This window comes from Trichosurus vulpecula, chromosome 3 (assembly GCF_011100635.1).
Source record: "Trichosurus vulpecula isolate mTriVul1 chromosome 3, mTriVul1.pri, whole genome shotgun sequence".
Taxonomy (NCBI): domain Eukaryota; kingdom Metazoa; phylum Chordata; class Mammalia; order Diprotodontia; family Phalangeridae; genus Trichosurus; species Trichosurus vulpecula.
Window position 1 is genome coordinate 215,406,143 of NC_050575.1, and position 23,567 is coordinate 215,429,709.

The window sequence follows — 23,567 nt, forward strand, 5'->3', positions numbered from 1 at the left end:
TATAATAAGCAGAGGCAGTGATAAACCCTAGATCTTCTAACTTCAAGCCTAATGATATAGTGTAGAGGCATATCACCATCATCATCATCATCACTGATAGTATCTGATAATTCTAGGGGCTTTAAAGTCTGCAAAGTGCCTTGTGTACATTATTTCATTGGAGCCTCATTACAGGTATCGTCCACCCCATTTTTCAGATGAAAAAACTGAGACTCATAGTATGAATGATGTACAAGAGGTCCTAGTAATTATCAAAAGTGGGGCTTGAACCCAGATTTTCCTAACTCCAAATCTATCCTGATGTTCACTTTGCTATGATGAATGACCAATTTTGCCACTTACTAGCTATGTGACTTTGGGCAAGTATTTCACCTGTCTGTCTTATTGTCCTTATCTATACAATGAAACAGTCAGACTAGATCATCTTAGAAATGCCTTGCAGGCCTAGAATTCTATGGTTCTAAAATTCTATACATTAGAAACTCTTTCATGAGTAGAGACACACCTTAGACATTCACATGTTTTCTCTAGGGCGTGGTACTCTTCCTGCAAGAGGTGCTCAGCAAATACCTGTTCAGACCCAGCACTAGTGCAGGAGAAAGGATGTGGAGCTAGGAGTCCAAAGCCCCAGGTTCTAGTCTTGGATCTACAGATAAGTGTCCTGGCAGTCTTGGGCATTCATTCCCCTCCTCATGCCGTAATTTCCCAATCTACAGAATGAAGGGGGTAGATAAATGGTTTCCAGGGTCCTTTCCAGCTCTGAGATTCTAATAATCTGCAATTCTAGTTGATCTCAAGCTGCTCTTTGCTGTTCGATTCTCCCAAACTTCACTGGAATTATTTCTATAGTAGGGGGAAAACCAAGAATATTCTGGAATCCTAGGTTGGCCATGGAAGAAAAGGACCTAGGAATGGGGAGGTGGGAGGAGGTGGGGGTAGGGGTGGGGAGAAAAATGTAAATTTAACCCTTTCTTAGCTGATGCATGTTCTTTCCTCTAGGTAGAATGTAAACTTTTTTTTAGTCAGTCGATAAACATGTATTAAGCACCTGCTATATTCCAGGCACTATTTTAAGAACTGAGTATACAGAGAAAGGTAAAAGCTTTTGAGGAACTCACAGTCTAATGGGAGAATAGTTAAGGGACTTGCCCCAGGTTACACAGCTAGTACGCATCTAAGGCTGGATTTGAACTCAAGTCTTCCTGACTCTAAGTCCAGCACTGTATTTACTCTGCCATCTAGCTGTCTCCTAATGGATGAAGCATCCATTAAACATTACATGCGAGGCCTTGTTTCAAAGATAGCAAACTGTATTATCATTTCACCCATACTTCTTCATCTTATCAATGAGAATAACATGTTGTCTACTGCTTCACCAAAATCTAGATTAAATATATACACACATATATACATATGCATGTGTGTGTGTATATGTGCGTGTGTATTTAAACGCAGTTTTGATTTTTTTTTTTATTAAAGAGGCCATCCCTTGACTCACCTCACTGAATGGGTGTTGCCTCACTCAAAGTGAGCACCTGAAAAGACCTTAGCTTAAAAGGACCAAGGTCTCCCACTACATCCTGGTCCATCTCCAGTCATCCTGATTGATATCTGACTAATGAACCCAGATGGTCTGGAGTAGAAAGCGAGACTGGTCACTTTGCACAGCCCTCCCTCGCTCAAACTAAAGTCAATTGCAAGGCATGTCATCATCTCCCTGATGTCATGGTCCTCTTCGAGAACAAAGGATAAACCATAGTATTCCATTAACATGCCATTAGTGACTCTTCTGAAAAAGCAAATAAAGTTAGTATGGTTTGGCCTGTTCTTTTTAAAATAATACTATTTTATTTTTCCCAACTGCCTGTGAAAATAATTTTTAACATTCATTTTTAAAAATTTTGAGTTCTAGATTTTCTTCCTCCCTCCCTTCCTTCTCTCCCTCTCCCTCCCTTCTCCCCACCCTGAGATGGTAAGCAATTTGATATAAGTTATACATGTGCAATCATGCAAAACATATTTCCATATTAGTCATGTTGTGGAAGAAAACGCAGACCAAAAAAACACATGAAAAAATAAAATGAAAAACAGTTTGCTTCCATCTGCATAGAATATAAAGTTCTAGGGACCTCTATTCATTTTTGTCTTTGTATTCCCCAGCCTGGTACTTGCCTGACCATTGAGTACTTAATAAATTCTTGTTGAATTGAATAATAATTCAGGTTTGTGAAGCATTTCCTTCACAACAGACCACCCTTTGAATGGTCTTAATGCCCTGATTTTAGAGAAAAGGATTTCTCCCCTCGCCCCACCCCCACCCCCTCCCTGCCCCCATGGCTTAGTATATACAACACTAGACCTTGGCATTGTATACTCAGAGTTACAGAATTAATCACAACCTTTGACCTAAGGGATTTGACTGTTAAGACAATGTCTTTAAAGTGTTTTTGAAAGAGGAAAACAAAGACAGAGCTGTACAAAAATGTTGATCTGTAACATTAGAAAACAGAAAATAGCCTATATTTGCAACACTGAGGAATGGCTAGATAAATTGTGGCAGATCAACATAAAAGACTATTATTGTACCATAAGAAATGCCAAATATAGACAAAAAGAAATATGGAAAGACTGATACAAAGTGACACAGAACAAAGAAAGTAGAAGCAGAACCTGCATACTTACTGCAACCATGTAAACATATAATTATCTGAAATATACATGACTCCATCAAAAAGAAAGACCTGGGTTCAAGTCCAGTCTCTGACACATGCTGACTCTTTGACTCTGAAAAAGTTGACCTCTCAATGCCCGCAGGCAACTCTCTAAGACTTTGCTAAGAAAGAACTGAGCTGCATTGGAAGAGTGATTTCCTTTTAAGGAATTCCCAACACTCGAAATATCACAGATTCAGCTCAAAACCAAACACCTCAAAATCCAATGGTATGTACAGAATGAAGAGTGGAGCAGAAAAGGACACAGAAGTAAATAATAAAATGTAATTATTATTGCATCCCCAGGTTCTACCTGAGTGGGTTGGGGCAAGAGCAGCCCTGTGCTTTGTTCTGTGCATGCAGGGAGGCATGATTCTTAATTGGCAGAGAGAATGCTAGGATGATACGATTGGAACCAGAGCTTTTTGAGGGACATATTTGTGTGGTCCCAGAGTTCGTTCAGGAGAAATACATGAACAGGAGAGAAGAGGGAGAAAAAAGATTCTTGAAGCCACAGATCTGTAGGTGAAGTTGTCTCTGATTTCCAGTTTGCTTCCTTAGATACTTTAAAGGGAGAATTTCCTTTTGGGTGAGATTAGAGACTGTATCCTAGTTTGAACTGAGATCCTAATCTCACTTCAAGCAGAAAAAGCACATTCACTCGTGCATTTCTTGGTATATTCTCATCCTTAGAACTTTTCTAATTTGTGTTTGCAATTTTCTTGGACAAATGGGTTGACTCACTAGCCACTGTTTGTGACAGTCTGTTCTACAACTAGCATTTGGTAGGATGAAGCCAAGCTGGTGAATGTAAACTAAGGTCTGCTCTTCCCTTTGAGGGAAAACAGGTTTTCTTCAGGATCCCTAAAAATCAGACCCCTAGATCAGAGAGAGTTGAGGGAGGCATAGATATAATTGTAGTCCAATGCTCCTCTGGAGAAAAAGAATGGCCAAGCTCTTGGTGTTTCTGCAGCTTGCCTGCCCTTCCTTCCCTCCAGCTAGTATGCTGATGTCAGGACCCCTTTCTCTCTGCAGAGGTGTCCAGTTTACAAAAATAGTCTTTTCATGCCACACAAAAGCCATGTCTATGCATTAGACAACCCACATAGAGACTCCTATCTTACATATCTTACATGATTAGGAGCAGCTAGGTGACACATTAGCTAGAGTACTAGGCCTAGAGTCAGGAAGACTCATCTTCCTGGCCTCAGACACTTACTAGCTGTGTGACCCTGGACAAGTCACTTAACCTTGTTTGCCTCCATTCCTCATTTATAAAATGAGCCAGAGAAGGAAACGGCAAACCACTCCAGTATCTTTGCCACAAAAACTCCGAATGGGGTCATGAAGAGTCAGACATGATTGAAATGACTGAACAACAACAATCTTACACAATTAAGTTAATATGCACATTTAAAAATAACAGTCTGGGAATAATTTAAAGGAAGGAAGGAAGGGAAGAAGGAAGGAGATAAGGAAGGAAAGGAGGGAGGAAGGAAGGAAGGGAGGGAGGGAGGAAGGAAAGAAGGAAGGGAGGAAGGAAGGGAGGGAGGGAGCAAGGAAGGAAAGGAGGGAGGAAGGGAGGGAGGGAGGGGGCAAGAAAGGAAGGGAGGAAGAAAGGAAGGGAGGAAGGAAGGAAAAGAGGGAGGGGGAGGAAGGGAGGAAGGAACATGCCTGGCAGCTGTGGTATTTGTAAAGCCCTGCTTTTTCCTTCGGCCTTGTGTAGCATTCTCACTCTTGCTGTCTTGCTCTTGATGTCTGAGGTCATTACACTATATACCATCCTTAAGAGTAAGACACTAACTTTTCTTTGTCTCCCCAGGGCTTAGCACAATGCCTGGCACATGGTCGGTGCTTAATAAATGTTTATTGACTCCCTGAGCCCTTTCCTTCTCTCTGTCTCTGTGCATCTCTTTGCTTTACCCTATGTTTGTGCCTCCTCTGGGTTACATTCCTTGTGCCTTCTCCAGATGGTATATATCTGTATCTCCTCTGATCCATTCCTATATTTCTATCTCCTCTGGCTGGTGTATGTCTCTGTCTCCTCTATCCCCCCGGGCTCTCTGGCATTTCCAGCTGGTGTGTGTCTTCCTCTCCCCTCAAGTCTACATATTCTGTCTCAGGCCCACTTGTTGCTTGTCTCCTCCAGCTGGTGTGCTCCCTGGGAAAGGGGGCAGGATTAAAGGGCCATGTCCATACTCTTCCAGCATCTAATAAGCATATGATTGCTAATGCCCATGTATAGATAAATAAACAGATGAAAATGCTAGTAATAGACATGTCCATGGATAACACATGCTCCAAAAGGTTCTGCTCTGAGAATGTAGGATATTCTGCCCCACCAGTAATTAGCTCTGTGACCTTGGGCAAGTTAGTTTACTCTCTGAGCCTCATGTGTAAATTAAAGATAATACTTTACTGTAGCTACTGCATATGATTGGTGTGAGGGCTGAGACAATGAATTTCTAATAGATTATCACACACAATACAAATGTAAGCTGTTACTGAAGACTTCTTAGAGTTTCAAATGCTTATATTGCTGTGCTTAGGTAGAAAAGGAAGATTATTAGATAGGGCATTTCATAGGAACTATCTCATCAAGATTCCAATCTCATCAAGGTGCCATAATTACCAAAAGAGCTGGAAATAATCACAGAGTTCTAGAGTGGGAAGGGGCTCAGGGGCCATCTAGTCCAACGCATATCTCCATTCCATCGTCCTTCACAGTCAATGGAGATGCAGCCTTTTCTTGAAGACCTCTACGAGAACACATTGTTTTTTTTTTGGACATGGCCAACGTGGGAATTTGTTTTGCTTGACTATGCATATTTGCTACATGTGTTTTATTTTTCTTTTTACAAAAGGAGGGAAGAGGAGATGTGAAAGGGAGAGAAATTTTGTTTTTTAAACATAAAAAAGAAAAAATTAATTTAAAAAATATCTTCAGAGTGAGAAGGGGCCCACCACCTGTATTCTGCTTTCAGAGAGTTCTATTATTAGTTTAGCTTTTCCAACATCAGAACCTACTTTCACCTCTTTGTAAAGTCTGCCCATTGCTCCTGGCTCTGTAATCTAGGGTCATTTCCCACAGGCCTAATCTCTCTTTCTCAGGACAACCCTTCAAAGACTCGAAGACACCTCTCCTGACCTCTCTGAGAGTCTTCTGTCTAAATATGCCCATTTTCTTTAGCTTCAGGCTCTTCACTCTCCTGGTTGCCCACCTCTGAATATTCTCCCATTTACCAATGTCCATTTCAACCTGTGGCACTTGACATGACCACAGTCATCTGGATGTGTTCTGACCGGGACAGAGTACAAAGAGACTATCAGTTCTTTATTCTTGGAAGCTCCACCTCTCTTAAAGCAGGTTGGGTGACATGAATCTTTGTGGCAGCTGCCTCACGTCACAATCAGCTGACCTTGCACTAAAAATCCCGCTGTCAAAATGCCTCCCACATCTTGCACTTGGGATGTTTTTTGTTTTTATTTTTACTTTGAGGTAAGATTTTACATTTATCCTTACTGAATCTTATCCTATTAGACACAGCCCCATGCTCTGGCCTGTCAAACTCTTTTAGGATACAAACTCTTATCCTCAGGGGCTGAAAATACAGGATGTGTGATTCCAAATGAATCTCCTCCTGTGGTATCCCAAGTGATCAGCAAATACATACATATATGTGCATGTGCATTTGTACATGTCTGTATATACACTTGTGTATACATATGTACACACCCATTTTGTTTAGTCATTTTTCAGTTGTACCCAACTCTCCATGATGCCTTTTTGGTGTTTTCTTGGCAAAGATATTGGTTTGCCATTGCCTTCTCTAGTTCATTTTACAGGTAAGGAGACTAAAACACATAGGGTGAAGTGACTTGCCCAAGGTCACACAGCTAGTAACTGTCTGAGTTTGGATCTGAGCTAAAGTCTTTTTGACCAGCACTCCAGTGCCACTAAGCTCTCCCATATCCAAACAGATAGAGAGAGAGAGATACACACACACACACACACACACACATACATACATATATATACAGGCACTGAGGATAACCGATATAAGCAAACCAGATAGCTCTTGCTCTCTAAAAGTTCACATTCTAATAGGGTAAGGAAAAACTTTTAGGGAAGAATTTTGGTCTGTGAAGTTACAGGAACAGTAAGTGAAGCCATAGGACAAATAACTGGAACCCTTTCTGGGAATATTTGTGCCAATTTGATTATTTTTTGCCAGACTAGAGGTGGAAAGCAGGATGGGGGAGAGGGGCGGGAGACAATGGGAAGAATGAGTGACGGCCTTGAGGAATGGCATGAAGATGGTCAGACAACAATATGGCAGGTCTGAGTCAGGCCAGGTACAGAAAAATCTCACCAATAAGTTCCAGACCATCTAGGATTAGGCATAGGACTAGAATAAGGCCAGGGGAAAAGCTCTAAAGGACAAATTTGTAATTTCATGGAGAAACTATTTGTACTATTTGTAATTTCATTCGAGAAACTAAGTGAAGATCTCTGAGTTCTTAGATTCCTGGAGGCTAGAAATCCCAAAGCTTTTTAGGTCTCAGGCAAAAAGCACGCCTGAAAGAAAGAACCCAATTTTTCTATCTAGTTCTTCAGTTCACTAAACCAGTTCAAAATCAAACAAGAAAATAAGCCAATTGATTTTTTTGCTTCTGAGTAGGATGACATGACCCTTTAATTTAGTAATTCATTTTAAAACCTTTTCAACAATATAGATTCTTCTGGCCTCAGACACTTACTTGTGTTACCTCTAAGCAAGTCACTTAACCTCTCTTTGCCTCAGTTTCCTCATCTTTGAAATGGGGAAAATAATCGCACCTCCCACACAGACTGTTGCAAGAATCAAAGGAGCTCTTTATACAGTGCCTGGCACAAAGTTGGTGCTTAATAAATGCCTGCTTCCTTCCTTCCTTCTTGGCTATGCTCTTTCTTCTCCAACCCCAAGGGAAGAGCACGTTCTCTAGGAGGCAGGGCCAATCCTATAAGTCAGGCAGTTATCATCGTAGTTTCTGCCCATAGGTGCGTTTGTTCTAACCTGGGTAATTCTCTATTACATCCATAGATTCACAGAATCATAGATTTAGAGCTTGAAGAGACCTCAAAAGCCATCTATTCCACTCTTCTTCGTTTTATAGATTAGGAAAGATGGACACAGAGCGGTTAAAAATAAGTGGCTCAAGGTCATACACGTAGTTAAGTGGCAGAAACAGGATTTGAACCCAGGTCCTCTGGCTTCAGATCCATTGTTCTTTCCATGGGGGGCCCAGTAAAGGATGAGACCTGATCAGCCTGTGCTCCATCTCCCAGGACCATAAAGATGTGAGGAGCAGGCCTGTTTCTTTTCATTCCATTTTGTCTAAAATTTTCCCTAATGACAGAAAATGGGGGATTGGGGGTGGGGTGGGAGGTGATTGCTAAATGGACCCTTGGGGGAAGCTTTAAATATTAAAAGCCAGACCTGGTGAGGGCCCTGCCTAGATGATGAGAGCCCAGGAGGAAACAAAAGTGCTTGTATTAATAAAATGTCACTTCCCAATATGATTTAGACCCCAGTGTTGAAGCGAGGGGGAAAAAAAAGAGCAAATGCCTTCCCATTCATCACATCGGACACAGCTATTTTTGGCTAACCACGGCTCAGTGCTGGATTGCTAAGGCTGCCCCCCTGCTGTGGAAGGAAATGAGGCCATACCGAGAAAGTCAGTCAACAGTGGAAATCTTGCTGTTTCTAAGGCCAGAGGGAGAAGGGGGGAAAGCTTTGCTCCTAGGTCCTTCACATTCCCTAGTCTGAGGTTTGTCTCTGAGAGAACACGCAAAGGCTATGGTGGAGAACAGAAGTAACTGTTCCTGTAATAAGGTGGTAGGGGTGAGGGTAGGCATGGGAGGAAAAAAATAAGATCTATTTGTGCCTGAAATAGCCAGAGGAAAATTGGGAAAGGCTTTCTGTCTGTGGGGACAACCCAACCCTTTACACTTGTCCAACAGCATGAATGAAAGGGTGCTCCCTGGGGTTGAGGTAATCTTCACAGGACTGGGTTTTAGAATCCTTGTCCCTCTCAGACTCTCATCCAAGGAGCAGAATTCACATTGGCTATGTGTGATACTTCCCTAGAAGTTCTGGTTGAAGAACCAGGAGAACATTGTACACAGTAACAGCAGTAGTGTGTGATGATCTTAGCTCTTCTCAGCAATGCAATGATCTAAGACAACTCCAAAAGACTCATGATGGAAAACGATATCCACATCCAGAGAAAGAATTATGGAGGAGTCTGAATACAGATCGAAGCATACTATTTTCTTTTTTTTGTGTTTTTGTTTTTTCTTTCTCATGGTTTTTCCCCTTTGTTCTGATTCTTCCTTCACAACATGACTAATGTAGAAACATATTTAATATGATTTTACGTGCATAGCCTATATCAGATTGCTTGTCCTTGAGGGGAGGGAAAAAAAATTTGAAATTCAAACTCTTATAAAAGTGAATGTAATGTACATGTAATTGGAAAAAATGAAATACTATTAAGTGGGAGGAGGGGGAGAAGTTCTGGCTGAAAAGAAAAAATTGTAATCAGATCCTGGATCCCAACCTCCATTCTCTAGGGAAGTGGAAATGGGGAGGAAGGTACAGGGGAAAGTTAATGACTTTGTATAAAGACAAGATTTCCCTCTTTCCTTTCCTTTTTCCCTTCCCTTCCCTTCCCTTCCCTTCCCTTCCCTTCCCTTCCCTTCCCTTCCCTTCCCTTCCCTTCCCTTCCCTTTCCTTTCCTTTCCTTTCCTTTCCTTTATTGCTTCCTTCCTTCATTCCCTCTCTCTCTTCTTCTTCCTTCCATCTTTTCTTTTTTTAGGATAGGGTGGGGAATAAGAAAGAGATGGGTTTCTTTCCTCCCTTTATAAATTGGAATGGGACAGGTGTTCAGAGTGGAAAGTTTGATGCTCACGTCCACCCAGAGGCAAGTTTGTGCCTTCTGGCAAGATCACTGGACCTGGATTTGAATCCTAACTCTGTTATTATCTATGTACCTATGCCTCAATTTCCTCATCTGCAAAATGAACAGCATTGGGCAAAATAATCTCTAAGGTCCTTTCCAGCTCTACAACCTATGGCTGTGGCCCTAACAAAGTGTTGCCTAACAAAGAATACAGTATTATCACACTATGTAATTTTTCCCCTACGTAGCTATTTTCTGGCTCCTGATGCCACCTCCACTCCTCTCTCCCTAGCAATTATCCTGAGTAGATTTGGGATGAACTCAGGGAGATGAGGTACAGTGGGTGGAGTGGGCCATGCATGATCCCAACACTATGGTTCAAAAGAGGAAAGATATCTGTGCACCTATCTGAAAGTAGTTTGGGCAGAACCAGTTATTTAGACACCAAAGACTAATGCTTGCAATTGGTGGATTGATTAAAGATCAGATTACAGACCAGAACCCATAGACCAATGGTCACTGGCTTCCCCAAACTGCTGGAGAACTAAGTTGTTAGAGTCTTCCTAAGGCTTTGGCAATGTCCTATAATAGGTCAGAGGTTCTGGATCTGGGGTCTGTGAACTTGTTTTGTATATGTATATGTAGGTGTAGGCATAGGTGTAGGTGAAGGTATATGTGTATATATGTATATACAGAGACATATACATACATATGCATGTGTATATGTATATACATATGTATATGTATCTATATGCACATATACATTTGTATACATACATACATATATTTGAGAACCATATTTCAATATAATCAGTTTCCTTTGTAAGACTATGTATCTTATTTTATGCATGTGAAAATTGCTCTGTGGAGGATTTCATAGGCTTCCCCAGTCTGCCAAAGGGGTCCACGACACATAAAAATGTTAAGAACTCTTCTAATAGGTTATTTTTCGCCATTTGTTAACACAGTTCAACCTGTGCTTATAAAATATTTCTATGAAGGGAAGGCAAATCAGTCAGCTGGTGGTTATGGTGATGATGATGATGATGATAACTGACATTTATATAAGACTTTAAGGTTTGAAAAACAAATTATAATACAATACCTTCTTATTCAAGCCTCGCAACAAGCCTATGAAGTAGATATTACAAAAATTATCTCCATTTTACAGAAGAGAAGCCTGAGACTTGGAGAGATTAAGTAGCTTGCCCATGGTCACACAACTAGATAAGTATTGCAGGTAGGATTTTAACCCACATATTCCTGACTCCAACCCAAGCACTCTTTCGACTGTGATGTGTTGTCCTAGCCAGCGTGTTGGGGGTAAAGCAAGAGTGGTAAAAGAATTCTCTCCATAGAACAAATTTACTATTTGAATGTTAGAAGCACTACAGGTTTGCAATAAGTGCAAACCTTTAGAATCATGGACCCAGTTAGTTTCCCTAATCAATATATTCTGTTCTTATTTATCACACACATCAAACATTACACAAATCAAGGACAGAATAAAGAAAGTACTTTATCAATATATAACAATTCTTCAGGTAATTAATTATAGAAAGGATAATAGTTTTAATTCTATCAGCAATAAAGATGGGGTATGTGGCCTTCAACCAATACTCTAATCCCATTTCTATATTATTCTTTTGGGGGGGGAGGGGCAGGGTAATTGGGGTTAAGTGACTTGCCCAAGGTCACACAGCTAGTACATGTGTCAAGTGTCTGAGGTCGGATTTGAACTCAGGTCCTCCTGACTCCAGGGCTGGTGCTCTACTCACTGTGCCACCTAGCTGCCCCTTCTATATTGTTCTTATATCCCAGATTATTTTCTAGAAGAATAACTCATTCAACCTCTGACTCTGGCCCCATCTACTTGGCCATATGCCTAACTTTGCTTTGAATTCAGGTTCATTTATCTGTCTTTGCCCAAAATTATAATTTAAAATTTAAAAAATTATAATTTAAGTACAGTTTAACTAAAATTGTCATTGCTTAGTAAAAACAGAAGTATTAATTACATGTGGCACAAATGGCACTTTCCATTCAGTTCTTAGATCCAGCCTCTACCAAGACAGAAAGCCTTTTAGGTTGGCGTCTGCTTCCCATTTCTTCAATCTTCCAGCCATACTGGGGGGAGAGGAGAAGAGAGAAAGAGAGAGAGAGAGAGAGAGAGAGAGAGAGAGAGAGAGAGAGAGAGAGAGTTAATTAACCCTAAAAAAAGCAACTAGGTAATGCAAAGGATAGAGTGCCAGGCCTAGAGTCAAGAAGACTCTTCTTGAGTTCAAATCTGGCCTCAAACACTTACTAGCTGTGTGACTCTGAGCAAGTCACTTAACCCTGCCTCAGTTTCTTCATCTGTAAAATGAGCTGGAGAAGGAAATGGCGAACCACTCTAGTATCTTTGCCAAGAAAACTCCAAATGAAGTCACAAAGAGTTAGACAGGACTGAAAACAACTGAGCAACAACAAAAATCCAGTATAAAAAGACAACATAAGTTAGTAGATAAGAGTTCAGGACTCAGAAACAAGAACATCAAATCCTATCTCAGATGCTAACTGGCTGTGTTACCGGGAAGCAAATCACTTAATACCTCTGTTTCCTTAGGTGTAAAACAGGGGCGATAACAGCACCTATTTCATGGGGTTCTTGTGTTAATCAAATAAGATGATATATGTAAAGTACTATAGAAATGCCACCTGTTCTTCTATAGCCCTTCTATCTCCCGGTAAATGTGAGTTCGACACAGAGAGTAGATCATAATAGACTGTACATATCAGCAGTGTCAAACTCACTGCCCATGCGCTGCTGCAAAACTCATAAGCAGCCTGAACCAGATTAAAATGTAATTAGGAAATGTTTAACAAAATAAATGAAAATATAATACAATACAGATCATGTAAATTTGTGGTTTTTGTGAATCAATATGCTGCCCCTGGGAACTGGTTTCTGTTTGAGTTTGACACCATTCTTCTACTTCAAGGTTGGAAGATGCTGTACATGTTTGGGTTTGGTCTCTGTGTGTGTATTTTTTTTTATTCTTATGATCACAGCTACCTGAGCAAACAAAGCAAAATTTTGACAGGTCCAGAATCCCAGGAACTCTTTTCTGCCAGATCTGGAACTCCACCATAGGGTGATGGAGCAGCCTTCAGTACCTGCCAATACCCACAGGGGAACCACCTGACTTTCACAGATCTAACATCAGAATCATCCACCCACCCCCAGGAGAAATAGATGCCACAACTGCATTTTATCCCACTCAGTTTGTATTTTTTGCTTTCAAAAATCCCTACCCAATAGCATCCATGCATCTCACCTAAGTCCCTGGGAAATCTCTTTCAAGACTCATGGGCTCCTTTTCTCTAAAGACTTCTAGGTGTTAAGGATCAGACCACAGATGGAGAAGAAGCCTTTAAACCTCCAGACACAAGTTGGTTACATCCTCCTGTAAAAAAATGAAGAAAATATACAGCATAGATCATATATAACACATACCATATCTTGGGTTTACATGTAAAACACATATTTTATATGCTCTCCAGCTATAGGCATCTGTTATATACATACAGCAATGTACAATGCCAGCATCATTATCACCCAACATTTGCCAGTTATAAAGCACCCCCATAATCATCAAAAAGACCTTCAGATAGTCTTATATTCCCCAACAGGGCTCTGTATTTTGTCTATTGTTATTATATACAAAATAGCTTGTCTATCCTTCTCCCTTTTGCGAGGCAATACGGTGCCAACCCACATTGTCAAATTACCAGCAGTCAGCAACTCTGCCCTAAGGGGCATCAAAATTTGTCTTGGACGATTGCACTTGGAAAAGCAGCTCATCAGGAGGGCAGAGATGCCTTTCATAATGAACCCTTCCTGGGAGTTAACCTCCAATATCTGATTGGTATCTGTCTGATGACTTGAGTAATAAATCCCATTTCTATTTAAAACAAAACCGTGGAAGTTGTCACATAGCATTTCCCGCACCACCACCCACTCCACTATCCCTCCCACTTACAACCACAAAACAGTGTTAGCACCATGTCAGCCTCTATCCCTAGATCCCACACCCTGAAATGTTTTTTCCAGCCTTTTTTCTAACATCATAAGGTAGAAACAGTAGGCCACTCTCATGTCAAGAGGATGATACAGGACAATCCTAGAGCTAGGGAATTTCTAAGGATGGCAAGGAAGGAAGGAAAGAAGGAAGGAAGGAAGGGTGGGGGGAAGGAAGGAAAGAAGGAAGGGAGGAAGGAAGGAAGGAAGGAAGGAAGGAAGGAGGAAGGAAGGAAGGAAGGAAGGAAAGAAGGAAGGAAGGGAGGGACAGAAGGAGGAAGGGAAGGAGGAAGGAAGGGAAGAAGGAAGGGAGGTAAGGAAGGAGGGAGAGAGGGAGGGAGGAAGGGAAAGAGGGAGGGAGGGAGAGAGGGAGGAAGGAAGGGAAGAAGGAAGGAAGGGAGGAAAGAAAGAAAGAAGAAAGGAAGGAAGGACGGAAGGAAGGAAGGAAAGAAGGAAGGACGGGAGAAAGAAAGAAAGGAAGGAAGGAAAGAAGGAAGGAAGGGAGGGACAGAAGGAGGAAGGGAAGGAGGAAGGGAGGGAGGGAGGAAGGGAAAGAGGGAGGGAGGGAGAGAGGGAGGAAGGAAGGGAAGAAGGAAGGGAGAAAGGGAGGAAGGAAGGAAGGGAGGGATGGAAGGAGGAAGGAAGGGAGGGATGGAAGGAGGAAGAGAAGGAGGGAGAGAGGGAGGGAGGAAGAGAAGGAGGAAGGAAGAAAGGAAGGAAGGAAGGAAGGAAGGAAGGAAGGAAGGAAGGAAGGAAGGAAGGAAGGAAGGAAGGAAGAAAGGAAGGAAGGAAGGAAGGGGAGACAAGTATATTAAGTGCATACTATATACCAGGCACCATGCTAAGCACTCTATAAATATTATTTCATTTAATCCTCATAACAACACTGGGAGGTAGACGCTATCATTATCACCATTTTATAGTCAAAGAAACTGAGGCCGAAAGAAGTTAAGTGACATGCCCAGTGTCAGACAGCTAGTAAGTATCTGAGGTCAGATTTGAATGGAGGTCTTTCTAACTCCAGGCTTAGTGTTCTATGCATTGATTCGCCTAGTGGCCTTATAACTCCCAGAGGGCACAAGTGTGGGAATTACAATTTGGAAGTTTGTGAATCCTTAACACTTGTGGTAGCTGTAGTTATTTGTCCTCCATTCCAGAGCTGTTGATTCCTAGACCCATGTATCCTAACCAAAGGAGAGCCATAGCCATTTAATGATCCCTGTTGAAAGGCATAAAATACCATCTGTGACACTACATTCCCACCCTTTTAGGACCTGACCTCCTAAAATTCATTTGATGTGAGTCTTTAACAAAGCATTCCAGCAGGATATAATGCCAGCCACTTGAGAGTGGTATGTAGAAAGCTAGTTTTAGTCTCTTACTAGGCCTGTTCTTGGAATTCCTTGGATGTAAAATAAAATCACAGATAAGAAGCTATATATTATGATATTCCCTAATGATACGTCAGGTGCTTCTGCCATTGGCTAGTAGCTTGGGAATGCAAAGCCAAATCCTAAGGTGTTGAAGGATCAAATTGAGAGCTGAAGAGTCATTTGAAGTCACCTAGTTTCGACTCCTCATTTTATAAATAACCGGGAGCCCAAGGATGCTTCAAATTACTTACCCAAGATCCCATAGTTAGTAAGCAGTAGAGCCAGAATTGAAATAAGGTCCATTGGCTGAAAACTCAGCCTTCTTTCCTACATCATATAAACCTCCCATCAATACCAGCCAGCCCATTTCTAAACTCGCTTGGTAATGGCAGGAGCTGCATGGATCCAACATGTCCTCAACTGGCAAATGGCCCTCCTTGAGGAATTCTCCGTACATGAGGTTCAGTAAAGGTCATACCGTGTTGTCCACTGATGCAATTGATGCATGAAGTCACTGTGGCAAAGTTGGATTTCACCAATGACGGGCCATGATCACTCTGCCAACGCCCATCTTCCATTCTTTCCATGTCCACTCAGCTCAAAGTCTGCTTTCCCACTACACCACGAAACCTTCCTCTCAACTCTTTATTCTATCTCTTTTTTCTCCTTTTTTTTTTCAAGGAAAGAGACAAAGTTTATTAAGGATTCACCATAATGGGTTGTCTTAAGAAATCCCACCCTTTGTGATGGCTGTTTTCACAAGCGGGCCAGATTCAATCTGAGCTGAGCTAGATTGAATCTGAGCCTTTTTTCTCCTCTTCTACAACGAATGAATTAATAACAATGACTATGGAAGAAGCACAGCAACATAAATAAAGCAGATTGAAAACCACCTTCTTTACATAGAGGCATTATATGGGACCGGGCCATATTCTATACTGGAGATGTTATAGTGCTCTGACTTCTGACAAATGAGACCTTCAACTGACCACTTTTTGTCCACATGGGATTAAAGAATTGCATATTTGGGGAACTGATTCACAAGATGCCATCGTCAGGCAAGGCCATGGCTGCAGGAGCCCAAGGTTGGGAACTTGTGTCTACCATGGCTTCTCACAAAAGTTAATATTTCTCCATTTCTAATTCCTCCCAGCTGTTATCTGAATTAATTGAGATGGTTTTGGTTGGTAAGATCATCAAGAGAGTGCCAAAAAGAGAAAGCACATTGGCATTATTCCAAAGATGAAGTTAGATTGGCAGAGACAACAAAAATGGGAGATGACAAATGTTGGAGGGGCTTCATAAAAATAGACTCATTAATGCACTAATGCTGGAATCGTAAATTGGTCCAACCATTCTGGAAATCAGTTTGTAACTATGCCCGAAACTCACAACTGGACAAAATTTCTTGGAAAAACTCACAAATAGTCTAACAGAATTAGGTTTAAGCCAACATCTCCTACCATATGCCAATATAAATTCCTAATGAATATATGACTTAGATATAAAAGGTCACATCATAAACAAATTAAAGGAACAGGGAAGAAATAACTTTACGGTTCTGTGGATAAGGGACAGATTTATGACCAATCAAGGGACAAAGAAAATTACAGAAGATCAAATGGACAATTTTTATTACATAAAATCAAAAGAAAATTGTCCAACAAAACCAATTCAGTTAAAACCAGAAGGGAAACAGTTCATTGGGAGAAAGCATCTTTGCAGTAAGTTTCTTTGATTAAGGTCTTATTTCCCAGATATATAATCAGCTGATTTACATTTACAAGAATAAGTCATTCCTCAAATGATAAATGGTCAAAGGATCTAAATAAGCAATTCTCATAGGAAGAAGTCCAAATTATTAACAGCCATATAAGAAAAAAAGCTCCGAATTACTCACAAATGCAAAATTAAGGCAACTGTGAGGTCCTACTTTACACTCATTAATTTGACAAGTATGACAAATAATAAAATAAGAATTATTGGAGGGACTGAGGAAAAACAGGTACATATGAGGCATACTTTTTTTGGACAGGGCTAAAGTCAGGTTTTACATTGCTGGACTCTGCATATTTGTTATAAAATTTTTCTTTCTTTTTTTCTCCAGTGGGGAGGGAAACAGAAAAAAAATACTCCTTAGTTGAAAAACAAAACAAGATAATTGGGGTTTTTTTGAGTTCCAAAAATGGGCCAACTATTTGTTTTTCACATCCAGTAGAATGTAAGTTCCTTGAAGGCGAGGTCATTTTCATTTTTGACTTTCTATTCCTGAATTCTATTCCTGTTCCTATTCATGAGGGCCCTGACTCATAGCAGTTACTTAATAAATGTTTATAATATTGAATTAGATTTCATTCATAATAAAGTAGCATTTTAAATAACATTGCAAATCAACTCCCAAGAGTTTCTAGCCTCAAAGAATTGTATCTATTCTTTCTAGACCTCAAAGGGTCTAGTTAGAACCCGGCAAAAATAAAGTTGGGTAAGTGATGGGTAAATGATCAAAAGAATGGGTTAAAACAGATCAAGGCTGTTCTAGTTTTACTGAGTTAAGAGACTTAAGTTAAGAGTTAAGAGGAGTTAAGAGACTTAAATCTATTTTCAGTTCTGACTTTGACTATCTTTTAAGAATCCACACACATCATTTCCTTTCTCCGTGCCTCAGTTTCCCCTCTCTCGAAAATAAAACCAATCATAGCTCTCCTCAGGAATGTAACAAGGAGGAACCCATAAATAATTATAAAAATCCTTTGCAAAAACAAAGTACTCTATAAATAATCTTAGCGCTTCCCTTGCTGTGAGTTGGGACAACAGTTCACTTGGAAGTCTAGAGAGCCCTTTGATCTTTGAAGAGATGAACCAGCTGCTGAGAGGAAGAATCTGGTTTAATCCAAGATAGCATTCCAGAAGAATGTATACGTCACTTCAGCAGGCATTCAAGTGCCTATGAGGTTCAACTAGGGTTCTAGGCAAGGGACTACAAAAATAGAGCAATCCTTGCCCTCAGGCAGCTTTCATTCTCCTGGTGTGGGGACAGGATGCAACTTATACACAGACTAGTAAATACAAAATTTTTGAGAGAGAACTGGATCTTTGATTTCATTGCATAGGGGGTACCAAGGGAGGAAATGCCTTCTACCATTTGTGCTTAACTCATCTGTAAAATGGGGATGGTAATAGCTCCTACCTCCCAGAGTTGCTGTAAAAATAAAGTGAGATAATATTTGTAAAGCATTTTGTAAACTTTAAAGTGCTATATGAATGTTAACTATTATTATTATTATTACTAATACAAATCAGCAGGATTTAAAGTCTTAGAGAACTGCCTGGGGCACTGAGCTGCCAAGTGACTCGTCCAGGGTCACACAGTCATTTTGGATAGGAGGGGCAACTTGATCCCAAGTCTTCCAGACTAAGGCTGGCTCTCTAACTACTGTTCCATGATACTTCTCAAATACCAAATACATACTCTACAAAGTAAATAGAAAGTGACTTCAGCAGCAATAGAGAACACTAACAACCTGGGGGGCAGGGTGGATAAGGAAAGGTCTTACTGAGGTGGTGGCATCTGACCTGAACCTTAAAAGAAGAGATTCCAACAGGCAGAGATGAGGAAAGAAAGAATTCCAGGCAAACATACAGAGTCTGGAGATGGAGTGTCATGTAAGGAAATAACAGTTAGGTATGTTTCACTGGAACATAGAGTATGAAATGTGAAATGGGCTGGTGAAGTAAGCCTGCAACCAGATGGCCAAAAGAGCTCTAAATGTAAAGAGTAAAAATGTCCAGTAGGGAGCCATTAAGGCCTCTTGAAGAGGGGAATAACGTAGTTGGACCAGTATTGTAGGATGATTATTTTGATAACTATGTGGGAAATAGACTGGAGAGGGGAGATACTAGCACCAAGAAAACCTATTGGGAAGCTATAATAATAGTCCAGTTAAAAGGTGATAAGAGCTTGCAGGAAGGTGTCAGCTGAGTAAGCGGAGAGAATGGTACGGACTTGAGTTCTCATGGAGATGGGGTTGGTAAGATTTGGCAGCTGTCAATTTCTTCGTGTATAAAGTGGAGAAGCTGGATTAAATGGTATCTAAATCTCTAAATGTATGATTCTACAAGTGGATATGATAGTTAATGGAGAGACATTAATTTATGATACCTGCCTGTAATCAGAGCCAAGGAATTATCTAAATTCATTGGAGAGGAGGGTAGGGAAGAGGGAATACCAATAGCACCAGTACCATCACAGGGCCCAGTTAAAAGTTAATTCCCCGCTTTTTGAGTTGCTTCTACTTATTCCTTATGCCAGTTATGCCACTGAGGAATCACACTATGTGGACATGGTACCTATCATCTCCATAAGGCCTCCTATGGTAGAGCTGGGAGCCAATGTAGACACATTTGCCCCTTTGTCTTGGACATTGAAGAAAAAGGAAGGGACTTAAATTAGATATTAGGGGTAATGAGGAATCCAGACTGTGACCATGGCCCCAGGGGTAGCATCTCCTTCAGAAGCCCAAGTGTGCCATAGTTTGGTTGGGACAATAGGGGAGGAGAGTGGGTTTGTGCAAGCTGTGCCTACTGGACTCAGTGTGAACTTAGCCCTCTAATCCTCCTTCATGTCTCCCCAGCCAGATTGGAGCAGTCTGTGGAAAAAATTCCTGTCTATTTTCAGAAACAGATAAAAGCATTCAAATTATGCAGCACAAATCTCAGCCTGAAAACAGCTGGAAAAAAGCTGCTTCTTGCCACTGTCACTGACCCTGCCCCTCATCCCCTATTCCCCTATTCTCCCAAACCTTTCCAAGTAATGAAATTCAAGGCATTGGTTTTCTCTTGCTTCACCCTCCCTCCCTTACCCTCTACCTCCTTTCTCAGAATGACCTCTTGTATAAAATATCTATCCTGAGTCATTATTCTCTTCCATTGTTTATCCCACAGGGCACTAGAGATACTAGAGAAGAAAATGCATTTTCCTTGGTTGTAGTATACACATGTACAAACACACACATGCGGGCATATATAAAGACACACACACACACACACATATATATGTATATATATATACATACATACATACATACATACATATATACATTATCATGAATGTCAAAAAAATTTAGTTGGGAGATAACAGTGCCTTTCAGCCTTTCTTTCCTCAAGGTTTCTTGGAGCAGATCTTTATTTCTATATGACCTTCTCCGCCCTACTGATGAGGGGTGAAAGGAGTTGGGCCCATCGCGTCGCGTGCAAGCACAATGACCTTATTTGCCCTCAACTTCCTTTGTTGGTTATAAAAACATGTTGATCAGACTGAAGTTAGCTACAGTCAGATTCTGTCTGGTCCTGATCTCCCTGAAATAACAGAGCTTTCAGGAATATTTATTAGTTTGTTGCTCTAGAGATTTGGTACAAGGAGGGGGTTGGGGATGTGGGGGGAGAGATTATCCCAAGACTATAATAGATCATTTGTTTGGTTCGGTGTCCACTGCCCAGTTTACTCTTTTTTGCCAAGGATTAATCATGCTATTAAGAGAGAAGATCGTAAATCGAATACAACAGGGCACTACATCACTAAGCAAATGTCCATAATCCACACTCTGATGGAACAGTCAGGACTGACCATGTTGTATGCTCATGTTCATGCTTTCTATTAACCTTCCAGGCATTTGGTGCCCTGATTGAGAACACTGAAAGGGAATCTTGCTATTGAGAGGCCTTTTTGAATTATTATCTAGCAATCAGCCAAGCACAGTACTGTGACTGCTTAAAAGGGGGCATTGCCCTTATCCCCCATCGTTACGCCCAGTAATGGGCTAAAGATGCTGAAGAACCAAAGAGAACCAAGTAGCTCATGCTCAGTGTTACGGACTAAAACCTGAATAGAACCATTAGCTGACATGGGGTAAATGGGGCTTTGCCTTAGAGTGCTTACATCTGAAGGGGAGGAATGAGTATGGCTTTCCCAACAGGGAAGATGCCCCCTTTTTGGAGCAACTATTATCCCTGTAACTTGCCTTATGTTATTCTTTCAGCCACCACTCCCAGCTTCCTGTCCCCATGGTATGAGGCCTAACCCATTGGGGGATGGGCTACTCTGTATACCCATGGTCAGACTTTGCTCTGTCCCACCTTTGGCTGCCTCTCTACTCCATACTCATCACAGATCCCAGTTGAAAAACTCCAGTTTCAATTTTATAGTTTTGTCTTTAAGATCTGTTGGCCACTCTGTTAGAGGGAGAACAAGGCTTAAGTAACACTGAGGTTTCATTAGATGAGAAATGTTTCAGTAGGGAATGATGACAGGTCATCCTGATTCTGAAAATCAAAACAAAACATTTCCCCCAAGCCTACCACCTCTTCATGCTACCATCCCATCTTCCTTCTTCCTTCTCAAATTCCTAGAAAGAGAAGGTGATATTCAATGTCCCCATTTCCCCACTACCTGCTCATACTTCAACCCTCCACAATCTTGTTTGTCCTCTCCTCTCTTACTGAAAGACCTCTCTCCATGGCAACCAATGATCTCATCACCAAAGCCTGTTTTCTGGACACGTCCTGCTTATCACCATGGACCACTCCTCAGGCTTGATACTTTATCTTCTGGCGGGTCTCATGACCTTTCCATCTTCTTGTTATCTTGCTAAATTACTAACTAATGGGGCAGTTGGGTGGTGCAGTGAATAGAGTGCCAGACTTGGAGCTGGGAAAAACTAGGCTCAAATCTGACCTCAGACACATACTAGCTGTGTGACCTTGGACAAGTCATTTAATCTCTGTTTGTCTCAGTTTTCTCATCTGTAAGAGAATGCTTTCCAAAAACGGGAATCAGACATACAAAAGCACAGAGACAGAAGATGGAATGTCAGATGTGGAAAACAGCAAGAAATCCAGTTTATCCAGACTAAAGTGTGTACATGGGAATTATGTGTAATGAGCCTGGAGAGATAGATGAGACCCAGCACACAGAGGGCCTTAAATGCTTGAGAATAGTATTTATTTAATCCTAGAGAATAGGGAGCCACTAGAGTTTATTTGGCAGTGAAATGATATGGTCAGATGCACGCTTTAGGAATATCACTTTGGCAGTTGTGTGTGAAGGATGGGTCGGGAGGCCACTGCAGTAGTCTAGATGAGATATCGAAAGATCCCATTCTTTTCCCTTTGTTGAGATGGGAGAGGGAGCCCTGACACTTCTGGATCCTCCTTACTTCAGTCCTGTACTATCTTGCTTATTTGCCACAATCTTTTGAAATAACAGTGACTTTGGTTTAGCAATCATATCTTCCAGTTGTTTTGTTTTGTTTTTTCATTAACTAGGGTTGTGGTTTTTCTAGGCCAAGTGCCTTAAACTTATCAAGGTCAGTTAAGTTTTCTCTCACTACCTACCTACTTATCTTGAATATCAACTCCCTGTGAACCATTTCCAACAACACTGTAAAGCAAAGAAAACAGAAGCAAAACAAAAATTGAATGGCCTCACTATTTATTTTACATATCATGCCCACTAAAAGACTGTCATCCAAGGCTTTGTTCTGGGTGCTTTTTTCTTCTCTCTCTCTTTACAATCTTTCTTGGTGATTTAATCCCTTCTCATAGATTCCATTACATGTGGACCAATGCCTCCTAAACCTATCTCTCTCTCTCTGTCTCTCTGTCTCTGTCTCTCTCTCTCTCTCTCTCTCTCTCTCTCTCTCTGTCTGTCTCTGTCTCTGTCTCTGTCTCTCTCTCTCTCTCTCTCTCTTTCTCTATGGATCCATCTATCTATCTGTCTATCTATCTATCTATCTATCTATCTATCTATCTATCTATCTATCTATCTCCAGCCCTAATTATTCTCCCTGAACTCTAGTCCCACATTGCCTACTAACTTCTGATATCTCTACTATCCCATCATTGTCTCAAACTCAGTACATCCAACATGAAACCCAGCCTCTTTTCCTAAAACCCTCCCTTTCAACAAGCTTCCCTATTTCTACTGAGGGAACCACCATTCTTCCAGTCACTCAGATTTTTATGTATAGTACCCTAAGTTAGACCCTCATTACTTATCAAATGGAGTATTGAAATATCTTCCTAATGAGTCTTTCTGTGTCTAGTTTCCTCTCTCTCCAATCTATCCTCCACATCAGAGGTGTCAAACAGGCCCCCAACCACATTAAAATGTAATTGGGAAATACTTAACAAAATAAATAGAAATTCAATATAACATAGAAAATGTTAATATGTTGTTTTCAGCCAGCAGGGATCTTTATGTAATGTTTAGTGGCTTGGGTTTCTGAATTTGACATACCATTGCTCCACCTGACCACCAAAACTAATTGTCCTCAAGACACAGGTCTGACAGGGATTTGCAACTCTCCTGAACAAAAATATTCAATGGTTCCCTGTTGCCTTTAGGATATGGGAAATATTGAAATATATTTGCAGCATCAAATTATTTGAGGATCGCGTATCCAAATTTTGTCCTAATAGTCA